The 20063-nt window shown below is 35.4% G+C and overlaps 1 pseudogene; it reads left to right on the top strand.

The window, feature by feature from the left end:
* LOC101335512 (small nuclear ribonucleoprotein Sm D3-like) overlaps window positions 1-18814 on the top strand; it is a 33933-nt pseudogene extending 15119 nt beyond the window's left edge.
* Window positions 18815-20063: the final 1249 nt, after the last annotated feature.

The following is a 20063-nucleotide window of genomic DNA, read 5'->3' as shown; positions in this document are numbered from 1 at the left end:
AATTTAAAAGTCATTAAGGCCAACTTAAAGAGTTCAAGAGTAGGCTATTCAAAAAATATTATATAAATATTAACATAATTTTTATTTTATTAAATAAAGTACTAAGAGTGATAAGGGACAAAGGGTAGTTAGAACTTAATTTAAATTTTAGAAATTTAGATATGACTGGGCCTAGTGGTGATTTGATTACAAATAGGAAACTTGACTCCTAGGCAGGACAATGGGTTACACAAATGGCAAGAAAAGTTTACTAAAAAAATTTGGGCTTTAGAAATTCCTGACTCCAGATTGAGTTCTTTGGAATAAAGTATGTGGCTGGACTTCATTCCCCCATCTCTGTGATTCACATCCCAGAAAACAAACACACACTAAGCAACGATAAAGTCAATATGAATATTTTGTTTGGTTCCATATTAAATTTTACTATCTGGGTTGATATTTTTTGAGCAATGATCTACTTAATGAAGTCATTCTTAGTATACTGACATGATCATACCCAATATTCCAGATCATAGGTCTGTAAACTTTATCTATAGAGGACCAGGTAATATATATTTTAGGCTTTGCAAGCTATCTGGTTTCTGTTGCAATTACTCACCAGGCCTTTGTGGCACTAAGACAGCCATACACAATATCTAAACATAAGAGCATATTTGAGTTCCAATTAAATTTTATTTATGGACACCAAAATTTCAATTTCATATCATCTTCCTGTGTCACAAACTATTATTTTTGTTTTTTTATCTTACCTTTAAAAATGTAAAAATAACTCTGAGCTCGTGGACCATAGAAAAATTTTTCGTTCATCAGATTGGTCCAAAACACTGTTCTTTCCTGAGTGGGAAAATCATACTGTTAGTAAAACATAGGAGCATGGTTGGAAAACTCAGCAGGGTCTTCTACTAAAAACATAATTTTTTAAAAAAAAATCAGACTGATTTTGTTCTTAGAAGTATACAGAGTATGGATAAGGCAGACATACTCATTGACAGTACATATTGTGTCAGGCACTCTTTAAATACATTGCAGGTATGCAAGCAGATGTGGCTACCACATCTGTGAGCTGGGGATTGAGAATAATAAGGCTAGTAGGAAAGGGTTCACTAACTTATCCAGGAACACTCAACTATTAGGTAATTGAACTCAGGGTTCTGATCCAAGCCTATTGGATTCTGAAGCCTAGGTTCATTTCGTTTACTATACTGAAATAAATTTAATGTTAAATAAAGAAAATATATGCAGTTTGATTCCTAAGTAATATACGATACTCCTTCAAAAAAGTCCGAGATCGATTAGGGCTGACAGCATTTCAGATATCATTATGCAGAAAAGGCTGCTGAGAAATTTCCCTTGCAAAGAAGATAAAAGCTTAGGGAAAAGGATGAAAGTATAAGCTTAGCCAAATCTACTCAATAAAACTTGACTTGCCCTTTTATGTTTAAGCAACTGAAGGCCACAGGATGGTCTGAGTTCAAACCTGCTGCTTACCCCAAGTGAAAAGTGGTCTTTAGGAATCCTTTGCACTTCTACAAACCTTGTTTATGCAAGCAGAGGACTGCTCTTCTAGGAAACTGGCAAAAACTGACATTTTCTTAGTTTTGCTGGCTCTGCAAAACCTTGTGCACAGATGTACTCAAACCCATTAGCTCAACCTTTCAGAAAATCCTCTCACAGAAATTGCTTAGAGGTACATAGGCTGGCAGTTGCTGTGTGTTTTGAGAGCTTTACCTGTCGGAAGCAGGCTCAGCATTCTTTTGCTTAATTGGTCTGTAGAGACTGGTCATTTTAGAGAAAGAAGTTCCACATCTCATAGAGAATGACATCTATCTCAGCCCATAATCAGCTAATTTAAAGAAAGGGAATACGAGTAACTCCAGTGGATGCTTACCCTCCGCTCTGTGTTGGGATGGGGCGAGAAGGCTGCAGAAAGCACATCAAGCAATGTAAAATTAAGGGGAAACTGGGACTAGAGAAGAACAGTTTTCAAAATACATGAAATCCATTACTTCAAAATCCAGGCATACAGTTACCTCTGAGCACATCAAAATACTAACATTTAAAACCGAATATCTGATTTTGATTACAGACCACTGAACTGTTGTATTTCACATTTAGTTTAGCATTGTCTACCACACAGGGTGATTTTCCTAAGATCAATGAATTTTAGCAGTGGAAGATGAACAAAAGGATAGAGAAAATGGGACCTTGAATCACAAAGATGTGCCACATAATGCTTGAGGGAACAGAGACGGAAAATACACACTCACTTCCTGAGGCCCTGAGTCAGGGCCTTGTTAATGCACCTACTGACAATGTAACTTTGGGCAACTTACTTAACCTCTCAGGGCTTCTATTTCTTTAACCTAAAAAATCAAATTCAACTGAATTGTCTTACATGACAAAATACAGTTAAAAATCCTCATCTCCAATCTTACCTGTCTACTTTCTAAACCAAGGCTTTAATTTGTCATGAGCTTGGTGAAGGTGCATCCACAAGAGTTAATAGCCATGGATCAAACTACAGCTAGTCTTTGAATATGAAGAAAAAACCAAAAAAGCCCAGGAAATTACATTAAATAATATATCCTTAATGCTTTAAATATAACATTTAAATATTACTATTTGGAATTCAAAGTAAGAAATAGTCCTTAAATGCATTCTGGTGGCAAAACAGTAAGAATATGTCAAGATGACTGATAAGCAGTTATAATCTGAATATTACAAAAGGCTTTTATCATTCACCAAGTGGTTATTGAAAAGTCCAGAAACTATAATTCTATTTTATTTTACAGTGAACACTCTTTTGAAAAATAAACCCAATAAAAAATATAAACTTTTACAAAGAAAAGAAATATCAACAAGAACTGTCTAAAATATTTGACTGTTTCCTTCAAGTCTCATTTTAGAAAATATTATAAAAGCAAGTTAAAATAATAAAAGGATACTCAGAGAGATGTCTTTCAAAATAGAGCCAGAATTATTAAAAATTGAAATAACCAGATATATTTATAAAATTACATCATATAAGGGAATGATGATGACCATCATTTCAGATGAATCATGTGGTAAAAACTAATGCAACATAATACAGCAAATATGAAAGGGGAAAACTCAAGACATGCACTATTTAGCTAGACATTTGAGCATTTCAAAGGCAGAATAGGTGTTTAGAAAAATATCTGGATTATTACTTAATTGGCATACAAATTTTATTCTATTTCATCATGTGTATAAATAAGAATAGTCTACAATTAAAATAATATTCTACAGTTTGATATAAATTATGAGGAATATGTTTATATTTCAGTGATGCAAGGTGGCCTGATGTTATCAGATACAAAATAATGTAATGGCAGTGTAAAATAAACAATGATTGTAAAGAAAAGGTTTTCATAGTCATTTAATAATTTTTAAATTAGTAGTAGAATATCTTATTAGTCTCAAAGTTTAGATTAACATATGAAAAATAAATAAGCAAAAAGTGTGCAGGACAAAGCTAAAACAGGCAAGGAAGACTTTATTCAAGGCTATTGTATTGGAGGGACCAGGAGATCATAAGCCATTTGAGTCTGCTAATTGGCTTTATACAACGGAAAAGTAAACTTTCTTTTATCTTCATGACTGGAGGTCCTTTTACAGCTTGGACCAAGGCAGCCACTGCAGTTAGGCTTTTACCCTCCCTCAGACTCAGGGAGATAGGGTGCCATCTTCCTTGATTACATTTCAAAAGGAAGGCTCAGGTCCTTGAGAAAGACAGTCCTGGGTAGTAAAACTGCCCAAAGGCTTTTTTTTTTTTTTACATCTTTATTGGAGTATAATTGCTTTACAATGGTGTGTTAGTTTCTGCTTTATAATGAAGTGTATCAGTTATACCTATACATATGTTCCCATATCTCTTCCCTCTTACGTCTCCCTCCCTCCCACCCTCCCACCCTCCCTATCCTACCCCTCTAGGATGTCACAAAGCACCGAGCTCATCTCCCTGTGCTATGTGGCTGTTTCCCACTAGCTATCTATTTTACCTTTGGTAGTGTATGTATGTCCATGCCACTCTTTCGCTTTGTCACAGCTTACCCTTCCCCCTCCCCATATCCTCAAGTCCATTATCTAGTAGGTCTGTGTCTTTATGCCTGTCTTACCCCTAGGTTCTTCATGACATTTTTTTCCCTTAGATTCCATATATATGTGTTAGCATACGGTATTTGTCTTTCTCTTTCTGACTTACTTCACTCTGTATGACAGACTCTAGGTCCATCCACCTCATTACAAATAGCTCAATTTCATTTCTTTTTATAGCTGAGTAATATTCCATTGTATATATGTGCCACGTCTTCTTTATCCATTCATCTGATGATGGACACTTAGGTTGTTTCCATCTCCGGGCTATTGTAAATAGAGCTGCAATGAACATTTTGGTACATGACTCTTTTTGAATTTTGGTTTTCTCAGGGTATATGCCCAGTAGTGGGATTGCTGGCTCATATGGTAGTTCTATTTGTAGTTTTTTAAGGAACCTCCATACAGTTCTCCATAGTGGCTGAACCAATTCACATTCCCACCAGCAGTGCAAGAGTGTTCCCTTTTCTCCACACCCTCTCCAGCATTTATTGTTTCTAGATTTTTTGATGATGGCCATTCTGACTGGTGTGAGATGATATCTCATTGTAGTTTTGATTTGCATTTCTCTAATGATTAATGATGTTGAGCATTCTTTCATGTGTTTGTTGGCAGTCTGTATGTCATCTTTGGAGAAATGTCTATTTAGATCTTCTGCCCATTTTTGGATTGGGTTGCTTGTTTTTTTGTTACTGAGCTGCATGAGCTGCTTATGAATTTTGGAGATTAAACCTTTGTCAGTTGCTTCATTTGCAAATATTTTCTCCCATTCTGAGGGTTGTCTTTTGGTCTTGTTTATGGTTTCCTTTGCTGTGCAAAAGCTTTTAAGTTTCATTAGGTCCATTTGTTTATTTTTGTTTTTATTTCCATTTCTCTAGGAGGTGGGTCAAAAAGGATCTTGCTGTGATTTATGTCATAGAGTGTTCTGCCTATGTTTTCCTCTAAGAGTTTGATAGTTTCTGGACTTACATTTAGGTCTTTAATCAATTTTGAGCTTATTTTTGTGTATGGTGTTAGGGAGTGATCTAATCTCATACTTTTACATGTACCTGTCCAGTTTTCCCAGCATCACTTATTGAAGAGGCTGTCCTTTCTCCACTGTACATTCCTGCCTCCTTTATGCCCAAAGGTTTTTTTAAAAGTTTTAAATATCAAAAGGGCAGAGAAGAACTTTGCAGTTACAAGTTTTCTAAAATAAGTTCTGTAAGAAAAGGGAGGTCAGAGGTCTAGATGCAGGAAGCAGGTTCTCTAAAAGTTTAGTCAAGCTGAGAGGAATCTTAAGGTCTTCTTGGTGAGTCCAGGTAGTAACAAAGTGTTAATTTTTCCTCCAGAATCCATTATTGCTATATCAATAGTTATACCTTTAAGAAAACTACAGTAGACGATAGCAACTCTGAGAGTCAGCAGGCGAGGCAGTGTGTGGTGGAGACTAGACCAGGGTCAGCACAGTGACAGGTTCCAGAAGTCAGTTTTGATTAAGAAAGGCATCAATAGCTCAATAAATCAGAGGCAGACATGGCTAAGAAGGTAAAGATTAAAAGCAAAATTATTTAATTAATTAAAAGTAGTTTAGAGCTAGTAGATTAGAGATAGACAAATGTGGAACTAGAAGAGCTGAAAGTTATAAGCAGATGATTCAATAATTGGCACACATCCCTGCAATGATTTTTATTTTTAAATAATAGCAGCTATTTCTAGAACCCCTATGTTCTTTGGGAGAACTCCACGGACCACACGCATACATGTGGTTGCCCAAACCTTGAAAATCATCTACATACTGACCGAGGTATTTAATCTTGTAATGGCTGAAATGCCACTACTTTTGATAGATATGGGCCTCCTCAAAATTTCCTACCCCCAAAACTCTCCTAGAGAGTATGAGAGCTAGATTGAAAAAGAAGGTACCCTGTGTCACATAATCCTACTTTACCCAAAGGTTTATGCCATGTGAATTCGTTTCCCAAACTGGCTGCACATCAGAATGGCATTGGGGGTTTGTAGTGATGTAAACTTGGCTCTACCTCAGATTCCTGAGCTACTATGATTTAGTGTGAGACCTGAGGGATAATGTATAATAGATAGATAGACGATAGACAGACAGATAATTTCAAATCTTCCCCCAAAAGTCAGCCCAAGTCACATGCTGCAATCAAGAATTTAGGAAGCACTGAGGCAGACCTTCTAACTCCTCTGGTTCACAACAAAGGAACTGGCCAAGGCTAAGGACTGGCTGCTAGAAGTAGATAATTCTTCCGTCCAAATCAAACTGTCAAGACAGCGAGGATTCTGACATTAAGTGAGTTCAGTATCACTGTGTTTTAACAGAGCCAATATGTGATGAATCATTAAGTGAACATCAGAAGTACTTGAAGAAGATGCTCAAGACATTATTATAGTCACTGTTTTATCCTTCACCTTAGCTGATCCTTGATCCTCCAACCTCTCCTGTCAGATCCTTAATCCTTTATGCCCAAACCCCATTGATCTTTCAATAATGAATTAGACCGAAAGAAGATTAATAAACTGCAATACACAAAAAGGTCAATCTATAAGTTGTATCAGGAACAACAACAACAAAATGTTACTTTACACAAATACATTTATGTATAGGAAAAGCCAAACTAAAGAAAAGTAGGCTGGAGAAAGGGTAAGGAACCAACTAGACCGTGGGTTGTTTTCCTCTTAATATGGAAAATAATGAATATGATATATCCCAAGTGAACAGAGTTTACTGAAAACATTTAAAGTTATTAATTTTATATTATTATCAATTATTTCTATAACTAACCTAAAGAAACATCTAGAATCCTGGCAAACAATGTATACTATAACTATGCTAATCAAACTATGATTTGTGAACCAGGCTCAGTCTAAAAAGAGAAATCGAATGTAAGTATTTTGCATTTTCTAGAAATGTGAAAGTGTTATATTATCTCTGTTGAAGCTAAAAATAAAAATCGGAGCTTATATTTTTTTATTTAATGTTTATAATGACACATACTTATAATATTTTATAAAAGTATTATACCATGGGGGCTTCCCTGGTGGCGCAGTGGTTGAGAGTCCACCTGCCGATGCAGGGGACATGGGTTCGTGTCCCCTAGGAGGATCCCACATGCCGCGGAGCGGCTGGGCCCGTGAGCCATGGCCGTTCAGCCTGTGCATCCGGAGCCTGTGCTCCTCAATGGGAGAGGCCACAACAGTGAGAGGCCCGCATACCACAAAAAAAAAAGAAATGAAGTTAGAATCTTCTAGAAATTCCCTGTTTCATTTTCTAGAGAGGGAATCAATTACATACTTGGGGATAAAAATTTTCTATTTAGTTAACTAAGCAGTAATATGTAAAAATACAGAAGAGAAAAAACTGAATTTGACTACCCTATACCTTTATGTTCCATGAATAAGGGCTTCTTGAAGACTTACTATGTGCTATTTTCTACTTTTAAGCTGCATTTATTCAAAGAGCAACAATTGAAGCAATAAAGCAATAAACATGTTTATATATTTTTCCTAAAGGAAACTGGGTAGCTAAAGAAAAATATTCTGGGCTTTACTTTGGAAATAGTCTTATGTGCAAAATATTTGAAAATGCAGTTTCTTTCTCTTTTAAAACTTTGAAGAGTCCTAGAAGATGATAAAGTATATATATATATTTTTTTTCATGAAGAGACTAGAAACAAATTGACTTCAATATATTTCACATGTATAATAGGATAGAAACAAAGACAATACATTATGTAAGAAAAGGCTGAACAATACTATAGCCTATTAAATAAGGATATTTTCAGTGCTGCCTGAAAGGCCTGAAGGTATTTTTCATTTCAGAAAAATTCTCTGATGCTTTAGCTTGCTTATTCATTTACCTCTCTGTTAACTCCCAGTGAACCAAATCACTCTGCATTTCTACCTCATGGCCCTAGCTCCTTAGAGAGCTTTCTGTGTACCATGCCCATGCCTTTCTGAATGTCAAATCTCTGAAATGATGACACTCAACAACGAAGATATTAATTTTAAACTATAAGGTGCAGAGTCTTCAGAGTGTCTAAAAGGGTATATGAAGAACTCTCTAATCATGAGATTTTGTGTATTGAATATGAGGATACAAAGCAAACAAATAAAAACAGGGAATTGACAGTCAATGTCAAGACAACATATATTATACATTACAGAGGAACATTGTCATTGAGTCCATTTACTTCTAAGATTTAACTAACCCTGTGGATTAGACTACTTCGGGAATGTTTCATGGAAGAGGAATTTGAAGTGAGAAATAAAAGATGAATAGAACCGAGAGAAAGAGTATTCTAAGGGAGAATATTGATCAGGAATGGAGAAAAATGCACAGCATATTCAAAGCAGAGCAAGTGGTCCAGCATGGCTAGTTCAATGATATAGAAATTTTTTTACCTAAAATCTAAGATTGACCAAGGTCTCATTATAAGCAACAATAAATATTAAGCTAGTGTGGTGTTGTAAAGATGTTAAATGATTGGAAATTCCATGTCACTGAAGAGTTTTAAATAATAGGTCAAGCAGATTTTTAGGAAATTTAATCTGGCTACTATGTGAATATGGGGTTGAAGAGAAAGTTTTTAAGAGACCGTAGGAAAGTTTCTTTTTAAAAATCACACTTCAGTTGATGAAACTAAACTATATTCTTGGCCATGGAATGAAACAGAAAGGTTATTATGGGAGAGATGGCAATTATTTTTACTAATACCAACTAAAAATTATAATAGGATGAGGGTGAGGAGTCAGTGATTGAACAAAGTTAAATTTATTTCCAAAGCATCAAGTCCACCCAAATAATAGAATCTCTGATGGAACTTTTTAAAAAAATACTACAAAAGGATTCCCACTGATTGATATTTAGATATACAGACAAAGCTGTAAAGACGCAACAATACCTTATAAGTGTGGACTAGTTTATATGTAAGAGTGGATTGAAATTTAGGAGAAAGTTCATAATAAAACTTTAATATTTAGAAGTCAACTGCAAACAGATTACGTTTGAAGATGTGACCATGGGTGGTATAGCTGAATAATAAGGGCAAATTAAAAATTTCAAGGAAGCCTAGGCCTGAATCTGGATGTGCATTGAACATGTGGGAACCATGTAAGTTTATTCTGTAAAGCAAATAGAAAAAACTGCAAGAGGAGCTCTAGAATAACGTGATGCAAAAACACAAATGAAAACAAATCAAAATTGAGTCAAGCTAATATACAAAAGTAAAGACAGTGCAAAAATAAGACAGGAATCCATGGGTCAAAGGCAAAATAAAGCTTTAATAACTGAAACCAAATAATTCTCTGTCCCTGTGTTAAATAATAATTGGTGTAGTAATACTTTCTGGTCTGTGTTAAACAATTCTTGAATGAAGCATAATTTCCTGTTCTTTGCTAAGCAATACTGAGAATAAGCAAAAATAACTCACATGCTTACTGCAAGAAATACCATTTCCTAGAAAGTCAGACACCAAAACAACTAAACATCTTACTTATCGCGATTCTTTTCATGTCCTTCATCTTGCTGTGCACATCAGTTCAAAAACTATAATGTCGTAATAGAAATCCAGCTACTTTCCAGCCCTGTAAGACTCACCTCAAAATCACTCAACTGAAGCTCTTAAAATCCTGACTATACTATACCCCAATTTTCCATTTTGAGACATTAATAAGACCTTTGTCAAGCTAATGCTCTCCCTTGCTGCAATAAGTCTAAGTTATGCGTCATCAACAGGTCTTTCTGGTGGTCTTTTTTGGAGTACATAGTTCACACTTCTGGTGAAGAAGCAAGAAGAGGAAGAGCATTCATTCCTTCATTTAAGGACTGTTTATAGTGTGCCTAGTACATGTCAGGATGAAAAGAGCATGACAAGACAATGTTTTTCCTCTCACAGACAGACACTGGGATTGAAAATTAACTATAAAATAGTAAATAGCTAAATAATCAGGATAGTGATTTTTTTTTTTTTTTTTTTGCGGTACGCGGGCCTCTCACTGCTGTGGCCTCTTCCGTTGCGGAGCACAGGCTCCAGACGCGCAGGCTCAGTGGCCATGGCTCATGGGCCCAGCTGCTCCATGGCATGTGGGATCTTCCCGGACCGGGGCACGAACCCGTGTCCCCTACATCGGCAGGCAGACTCTCAACCACTGCGCCACCAGGGAAGCCCAGGATAGTGATTTTAAATGCTAGAACAAATAAAATATGGTAATAAGATAGAATTACTTTTGGGGACAAATTTAGATTGGTATTATGGGAAGTCTTCTTCAGAGGGTGATGCATCAGGATAAGAAGCAAGGTCCAGGGAGATTTTTTAAATGTTGCCAGATTTTCAGATTCCTAGTACCATCATAAACTCCTAATGCCAAGGAGAAAGAGTCAGAAGAAGAGGAGGAAGAGAAGTGCAAAATGTATTTCATATAAACTGCGCCAACTCCTTTATGTCATTTTCCTTTTGTACTTTAAACAACCCTAGGAGGTGAATACTGTTAATAGCCCCATTTTATAAAAGAGATAACTGAAGTTAGCAAAATTCAGTCATTAACCAAGTTACATAATTAGTGACTGGTAGAACTCAGACATTACCAGAACTGCCTAATTAAACAGGCTATACTCTTAACTTAGATGCTATAATGCTAACCATTCATTGCCACATACAGAATTACTCTCCAGCCTATGATTATGTCTTCTATGCTAAGCTCTTCCTCTATCCTTCCTAGGTTTTGTTGGATAGGTTAAAAAAACTCAAAATTTATTCAGCTATTTGTTTTATTATTTAAGCAGTGGATAGAGAAAATCTATACAAATTGACATCATTTTTAAAGAACTCTCCTTCACTAGAAGTTTTGTTGTCATACTTGCCTAACCAATCAAATATTTTAAAAAATTCTTCAACCATTTACTTTTTTAAATTGACACCAAAATGTAATTACCAGAGAATATGAAGGGCACTGATTCTATTGAAAAGATTCATTTTCCCTTCACAATGTGTGGTAGCCATAGGGTGATTGAAAACTTCTGTCAGTGATACGCTGGAACACCCTTTCAGTTTGCTTTTTTCTTACGCTGAAAGTTGACTATTTATGGCAACTCCTGCCTTTGGGGCTGTGTGTAGCAGTTGTGTTCATTGATTAAAAAAACTAAAGATATACCAAGACAGAGTGAAACACAAATAACGGTTTTCAAACGCATCTGATGATGAGATTTCTTCAGGGCACACACAGTATCTTAAGCTTCTAAACTTCACATAAAAGATCTTCATATAATCTGAACCTCATTTAATTTTTAGAAGCTATAGTCACTCTTTGCAGGCTGCAATAAAAAATGGAGGTTTTCAAACTAAGTTGAACAAAGAAAGAATATCCTAAAAAGAATAAAGCAAAGATTTCATTTGTTTTTGCAAATACGTATATTTTGGCTAATAGCAGTGTCTTTGTTTTATCTAGCACTGTAGGTGACTGAATTGCCTCATTATTAGAGGATAGTGAATAAAAATTTCTGATCTTGAGAAATCTCACTTCAAAACCAAGATATCCAACCTATCTATCCTAGTGCTTTATCTAAATCACAGACTTGAATTAAAAATCACTTTGTTAGTCTTATAGATCTTCTGTTACCATTGATTTTGGCATAATATTTCAGTATGTACTGATAGAACAAAGGTTCTCTGGATGTAACTTTATAACTTTTGTTCATTACTTCTTGGATAACGAAACTGAATCCAGAGAGATTGGTTAACCCATCTACGGTATATCTCTTACTTGATGGCAGATAGCAGTAAAAGTAGCAACCTACTACGCTAGTTTAATCTTATAAGCAATGTTGGGAAGCAGTTACTAGAGGGATAGTTACTTTAAAGTACTAAACAAATAATGACTTCAAGAAAACTGTAGTTTAGAAATATTAAACAAAATAATGACATTTGTGAGAAAAGGTAAATAATGCTTTCTAGAGTGTGGTCATTTTGTAGGATGCTCATACTTCTCATAACTTACATGGCTTATATGACAGCAATTCTAGCGATTTGGATTCTCGAGGAAGGAGACATACTAAGTGCACTGGGCAGGAAATTTACTGGAGGACACAATGGAAGAGAAGGGAGGAAGCAAAAGTGGGCAGAGAGAGAAGTTGTGTTTCGATACAGGCTTAAAAGACTCAGTCAACTGGTGTTAAACAGCACTTCAAAGTAGCCCCCCATTGAGTTAAAATGTTCAGATACTTTATATCCCTGTTTCCACCTATTGGTCAATCCAGAAGGATGTCACTGTGAGAGAGGCAGATTTTTATGCTGGAGCATCCCTGAAGAGGCTAAGAGCTGAAGCTGTCTGCTGCAGCACAAACAGCAACTGAAGCAACAAGTTCATCATCTAATGGGGGTATCCTAGCCCATCCATCTTTTGTGCCACTCAGATCCACTTCTTTGTTCAAGGAGCAACTCCTTCATAATTCTGTTAAGTCTTTCTTTCTGGGAGAAACTTGGAAAAGGAAGGGTACTGGGATGGGCTACAAGTCCCAACTCTGCAGTTGATCTCTGAGCTACAACTTATACTTATCACCTCCTTCCTCCACTATCCATTCCAGATTCCTCTCTCCGTCTGCTAACACCTGTTAGTCTTAGCTTACCTGTGGGGATGCCACTGAAGTCATCCTCAAGGTGTCTGAGTCCCTTGTCACCATATTTTTAAGGTTGCTTCACTTAAACATTTACCATCATCATCAGGTAAGGGAGTATCAAGAGAAACCAGAGCAGGTTACTTGTGTGTTAGCATACACTTTCCTGCCCTTCATCATGTAACAGCAGCACTTATTTCCTCCTGTTATCAGGCCGACTACTCCTCCCACAATAACTCTTCTTCATGCCTGCTGGTCTCTGTACATAAAGCAGCTACAGTGACCAGCTGGCCACCAGAGCTTATAGTTCAATGAGACTCTTGCTCCATTTTCAGACACAGGCATCCCTCCTTTGAGAATTTTATAGTTCTTTATGGAATGCTTTTTAATTCCAAATATATTCAAACCTTTGTCCTGCTCCTTTGTCCACCAAGTAGGTGATCAAGTGCACCACCAAAGTATATTTTGGAAAATATACTTTCACCAATGTCTTTCAAGGTTGTGCCTGAGTGAGCATGTAATGCATCTACTTTCCATTTTTCAGCTTTGCACAGACTTACTGAGCTAACCTGTGTCTAAGGAACACTTGGCTTTTTTGTTCCTCTGTTAGTTGATCTTAACTGACGTTCCACAGAGCCATGAGTGTGAATGAAAAGAGAGGAGCTGGTGCAATATGGTGGAATATAGTGGTTTCAGGGCAATGTGCTCATGCTTTCTCTCTCTGGTCTTGCTTGTGCTACCCCAGATGTACTGGTTACATCCTATAATGGACTATTGCTTGCCCTGCCCAACCTTAATGACTTAATGAGCAGAAGGAATTCTGTTCATGATTAGAATTCCCAAATCATGGTCACTTGAAGCCCTGTGTTTGTGTGCTTCATCTATGCTAACTTTCAGAATATGCCAGGGGTTGTTTTTTAAAAGATGGTATGGCCTTACTCCAGATCTCTGGTGTCTTGTATTGTTGTTTTGCCATAAATGCCACACATCTTTTTCCACCACTAATACAATTTTGGCAGATCACAAGTCCCAAGTGGCAGGGTTGCTTACAGCACAGCTTGGACTTTCTTGCTCTGTGTCTCATTAGAAACTGGCAGCCTCAATGTCACTGTAAACATGGCCTTGACAAGTATTACTTAGATGTCAAATACACTGCCTTTATAATGTAAAAAGTCGTACACTGCATTATAGTTCTGTTACAATTACAGGCAAAGATGTAATAATTTGTCTCATATTTTATAAGTCATGTGTCAAGATGCCCCTAACCACAGAACCCCTAAAGAGGTAAATGGAGTGGTAATGTGATGTAGTGATTTTCATAGGGTTCATCCTCCACCCCTTAGAGTGGATGTATTAACCAAGGCCTCTAACATGCTGGGCATTTCTTTCTCCTGTAACCCAGTTAGCATGTCATCATTATAATGCACCATTTAATGTTCTGCAGGATGTCTAGATGCTCTCAATACCTTTGAACAATATTATTATACATAATATATATTCTTGTCAGTTCCATGTGAATGTAAATTGCGCCTTATCTTTTTTTTTTTAATGGTAGGGATAGAAAAGAATGCATTCACAAAATCAGTGTCTACATACCACGTCCTGGAGATCATGTAAATTTTCTCTAGTAAAGTTATCACATTTGGCATACTGAATAAAATTGGTGCTACTAAATTGAGTTTGTGCAAGAATAGTATCATCCAGGGTTTGTGGTTCTACTGTAGGATCCATCCTAGTGAATTAAGTGGAGATATCACAGGGATCACCAACCTTGCTTCTAATGTACCTAGGAAAGCAAGGTACCATTTCCTAGGTACCATTCTTCCAGTCCTCCATTTCTGAAACCTGAAGTCATCTCTGAGTCCACCTCTTTCTCTTTCCAATTCTAGATAACTTTTGTGTATAATCTATAATTTTTAATTTTTCTCATCTCAGATTTATTTATATTTTCCTCTTATTCTCAAAGTCACAGCCATTTATTAATCCCTCCATTAACTCTCTTTTGTGGACTATTGCAAAATTTTCCAAATGATTAATTTCCTGACCATCTCTTCTTGTTCCAATAGATTTTCTATTGGAAACATTGTTGGCTGGATAACTTTCTTAAAACACAGTTTAAAACATGTTAAACCATCATGTAAGAAATAAAAATCTCATTTATAATAAAATAAATTTTATACCCCCATCTGGCATTTGATACTCTTCATGGTCCATAATATAAATAATTCAAGTGTATCACCAGCTTTTCCCTTAAACACATTCTGTATTAGGTATTACCTAATGCAAACTCAACATGTCATATCTTTTCCATCACTTTGCTTCTTTCATGATGCCTTCTCTAAGTCAGCCTTTTAAAATAGCTTTTCCTTTGAGATACTATACCATCTATCGGTTAGCACACTAGGCATTATGTATTTGTTATTGTATCTCTGTTTCCTCATCTGTAAAAAATGAGGGAAATAACATTCATCTTACCAATGGAACAGTGTATGTAAATTGATACCTGCAGTGCCTTTAACATATTAAATACTGAAAAAAAATAATGTATTTACCCTTTCTTCTATCTTATACACTTCTAGTCATGACAGCAAAGAAAATGATATAAATGACCAGAAAGTTAAGGATACAGAATACAAAATGTTAAAACAGGGAAAATAAAGGAAAAGAGGAGAAATATAATTATTGAATTCTGTATTAACTAAAATAAAATTTGCTTGCTCTTTATATTTTGTGCATACATTTTCTATACTAGTAAGACCAATAGATATGTATTGTTTAAGGATGATGCAGCTCTTTTATATTTAAATGTAGTTTGTATTTGTAACACAATGATGAATTAATATGAAGTATCACAATCATTGAGTAAAATATGTTTTAGAAAGGCAAATGATTTCAATAAGTCAGATGTAGCGTATGGATCAGTATGAATCCTAAGAATGAAATCATCTATAATATATTTCAGCTTCTTTTTAAGGATTCTCCGGTGATAATTTGTGGGAGGTAGCATCATCAGAAATTTAACAGTAGTCATTTATGTTAAAAGAAAAGATTTATGATAGGTATATTTTTATTCATGAAATAAGATAAATTGGAATTATCCATCATTACTGTCTAGAAGAGTTTGGTTTATTATAATTTATTTTATAGAGTTCTGTAGGAAATAGAGTTATCTAGCATACATTTTATTATTAGATTCACATCATTTTTATTCCATAAGTATCAGCTGCCAAAAATGTAATGTTATGAAAAAGAGACTTGGAATCTATTAAGAAATAAATTTTATTTTAATGTTTCCTACCTTTTTGTGGTTAAAGTCAAGTTTAAAATATAAATTTAGAAAACACAGTTCTGAATTATTTTCTTAATTGTCACAGGTCAGATCATGTAAAATATCAAATCAGAACTGTGTTTACAAATAACAATTGCTAGATGCAAACACAATGATCTTCTCTAGTGGCAATAATTTGCATAGTATGTGGATTTCATGATATCAAATATCAACATCATAGTGTTATTCATTTGCTCAATCATTAAAGCAGGCATTTTTGAGCACCTATAATGTGCCTGAAACTATGTTAGAAACTCTGACCAAAAAATTAAAAATAAATTAAAATAAGGACCTTTGACTATATGACTTATTCAAAGATATTTTACTCTAGGAGGCTGGAAAAATAAAAAACAAACAAATTACACACAGATGCAGATACACAGAAACACACACACACACATGCACTGTATATATGCTATAATAAAGATAAATACATTATGAAAAGCACTGAGAACTCTTCTGGCTCTAATACGAGGTGAAATCTTCCAAAGACAGAAATTAGAGATGGTCATTCTGAACAGAAGAAATTTTATGTTCAAAGACAAAAAATGTAGAGGACCATAAGAAATTCTAGGAGATGCAAGATATTCCATATAGCTATAGCAAGTACTTGCTTTGGGGAATAAAGAAGGAATGAAGCAGTGATAAGAAGATCTGGAATAGTCAGAGGTGGGAACAGATTTCGATGGTCCTCGTTGCCATGGTGTTACTTGCAAATTTTATCATCAATATTGGAGGTAATATTATGAAACTTATAAGATTATTCTGAGAATGAAATAAAGATAAAATATTTAATTTCTACCAGAAAGTTGGGTATGTGCCACTAAAATGCTAGCACAATTTACAGTTGTAAACCAAACATGTTTTCTAATCAAAAGCAATGCAATTATCATTTAAGGAAAATGAAGATAAGCTGTTAGTGAGGAAAGATGGGCATGGGGGTTGGTCAGGGAGACAAGTTTAAAAATCACTTATAAATTTTTGATGAGAAACAATATAAAATAAATATGAAACTACCACAGTGTAGATAAAGATGTTATATATTGAAGAGGGGCCGCAAGAATTGATAGAAACACAAAGAACAAATTACTCCCTTGAGGCTGAGTCAATGACAGTGTTCTACAAACCTAAATATTTTTATAGCAAAAGCAATATTATTTTATCAATACCTTAAAATTATTCATTAAAACACTTAAATACATTATTATAGTAATACAAATACTATTACTTATATTACTCTCAGTAGAAGGTAGTATGTTATTTAATGCCTGCAAAGACGCTGTGAAAGAGGATTATTAACTCTATTCTAAAAATACAAAATTAGTGTTTAACAAGCTAGTAATGATGGAACTAGAATTCAACCTCCAATTTGTTACATTTTCAGAGCTTGAATTCTTAACTCCTATGTTGCTGCCTCTGCATTAGACTCCATTCAAATTTTTTATGATGAGTTTAAAATTCAAAGGTGAAAAACTCAAATTCTAATTAATTTCTATTTGTTATTCACTGATCAGTAAAACTCTAGTATTATCAAATCAGATTATATTTCTACAGTCTACGTTTTTGAGCACAAATACATTTTGAGAATATAGAAAGTCGTCAAAAATATCATCAAGTCAAAAGGATTTTTGTGTTTGCTTTTGGTCTATATATTGATAATTCCTCTTCTTGTGTCTTAATGTTGTTTCCTTCTGGACTTCTTGGACTAGTTTATGATTTCAGTACCATTGCTCTAGAGTTCATCATTTTTCTACTTTTAAAATTAGAGAGACTTCTAATCACTGCCATCCTTCAATAGGTGACCCTCCTTCTAACAGGCATTGCCCTCAAACTTTTCTGGCATCCTCATGGTGTCTTGGAGAACCTGACAACTTTAGAAGCAGTTACATGCAGTGACCAGTCATGATTCATTTGGCTGGAAATTCTGGTGTCATTTGCAATTATGTACAAGAGGGCAAAAATTCTCTACTTTTACAGTTTGCACTTTAGTAGATTAACTAAAGAGCAAAGATGCCAATGAATGAGGTGACACATCTATTTTTATAATCATGTCAAATTAGGGAAATATAGGCCACTAATGTGTGATTTATAGAAGTATATTCTTAGGAATATTTTACCTTGAGGTTTCCTTGACTTCAGTTTGTTCATAGAGTACAGCATTTGCATATCTTATATAGATCCAGATATATCCTGATAGTATATTAATAGAATGGACTCTTAATACATACTGAAAATACAATAGAAGTATCAAATAGGGAGAGCTACATGAGACAAGCTCACTCATTCTAGAAGAGGATAGATTGTTATATTTTGGCTCAACACAGAGTTCATGAAGTGGCTTCTAAGGGTTTGCATTTGTCATATGCTTACTCTGAGTGTCTTTGCTTCTCATCACATAGATCCTTGCATAGCAGCCCCCTACCCATGCACACACCACTCTGTCCAAGAAGCCTCCAGATTCTCAAGATAGACAGAAAAGGGCTTTGAAAATGCAACTTATGGCAGAGCAGATAACAAAATTCTTATTAAAATAAGGCACAGAAATAGTGATAATTGACATGTACTTTCATCATAATAGTCTACTGTGATACTATCTCCGTATGACGTCTTTATCTCTCTTTCTTCCTCCTTAGGATCTGGAATCAATGACTGCCATGCAACAGTGGAACATGAAGGAATTGACAGTCCGACATCCTTCCCTGGAGGCTGAGAACAAGATAAGATGGAAAGTAGGGTTGAGTGGGGAATGGGAATAGGCAATTCAAGAGTAGAACAGACTGGTGGATCTCAACAGTAGGAGAAGAAGTGTAGCACATAAATAGAGTAGATATCACGAGATACAAAGGATCATGCATAGGCCTAATATCTACTGTGGATGAAAGCAGAATATATCAGTCTCTATCTTTCTTCTTCTCTCTCTCTCCTTCTTGTTCTCTCTCTTCTTTTCCTGAGAGGAAGTACAGAATTATGTATTCGATCATGAAAATTTAATATAAAACTGTGTTGCCAGTTTGACTACTTCTTAGTGACTTGGGTAAATACATAACCTCTCTTTGCCTCAGTTTTCTTATCCATAAAATGGGTAGAATGATAATCTCATACTCATAGGGTTGTTGCTGTGATTAAATGAGTTAATACTAGTAAAATATTTAGAACAATGCCTGGTAATTATAAGCATTATAAAAATTTAAATTATAATTATTATTTCACACATTTGCTTGTCCAGGTTTTGTTATCCTCCCCTACATATTTGGAATTTCTGAGTATTTGTGACAAGTCCTCTCAAATCTCCTGCCTGAACAGTCATCCCAGGTAAGAAACAATGCTGCCTAGGGCCTGGTAACTTTAAGGCAATTAACCACCAGAATGTTGGATTCCCTGGGACTATAAATCATGTGAAGATGTCCCCTTATGTTATGATTTTTAAGGCCCCAGAATCTGGCAGTCTTCTCTCTAAAAACAATTTGCCTTTGTATCTGAAACTTCCATCATTAGAGTGGGTGACGATTCTAATATTTTAACACACAGGATGACTATTTAATTTTACGTCCAAACTGGAGCACTTTTGTGAGTAAAGGAGCATATAATGAAAAACTGTACTGGGAAAATCAATGCATAAGGTATGGTCACACTAGGATTAAACCTCTCTCCAGAGGTCCCTGTTAAAACACAAATATGGTACCTGTAAGGGGAAACCTAATTTGTTCACGTAACTTATCAGATTGACTTGTCAGTGAGCAGAACCCAGAAGAAATAGAATTTAGAATAGGCAAGCCTTGATCTGGTGCAGAGATGCTTGGAAAAAATACAGAGCAGTGAGTTTATGAAAGGGTAAGTTCAGTAAAGGTGCTCATGTGAGACATCTTGAAATAAAGGCTTCAATCAGGGATCAAAAAAAGAGGGAGGAAGGTAAAAGAATAATCTTGAGATAAGAGAGTTTGAAGACCACCTCTACCACTTCACAATTTAACCTAGAACAGATCCTGGATTTGGTTAGCAACTCTC

Source organism: Tursiops truncatus, chromosome 5, assembly GCF_011762595.2.
Source record: "Tursiops truncatus isolate mTurTru1 chromosome 5, mTurTru1.mat.Y, whole genome shotgun sequence".
Classification (NCBI taxonomy): domain Eukaryota; kingdom Metazoa; phylum Chordata; class Mammalia; order Artiodactyla; family Delphinidae; genus Tursiops; species Tursiops truncatus.
The sequence above is the reverse complement of the archived record's forward strand: the minus strand, read 5'-3'. Positions and strand labels throughout refer to the sequence as shown.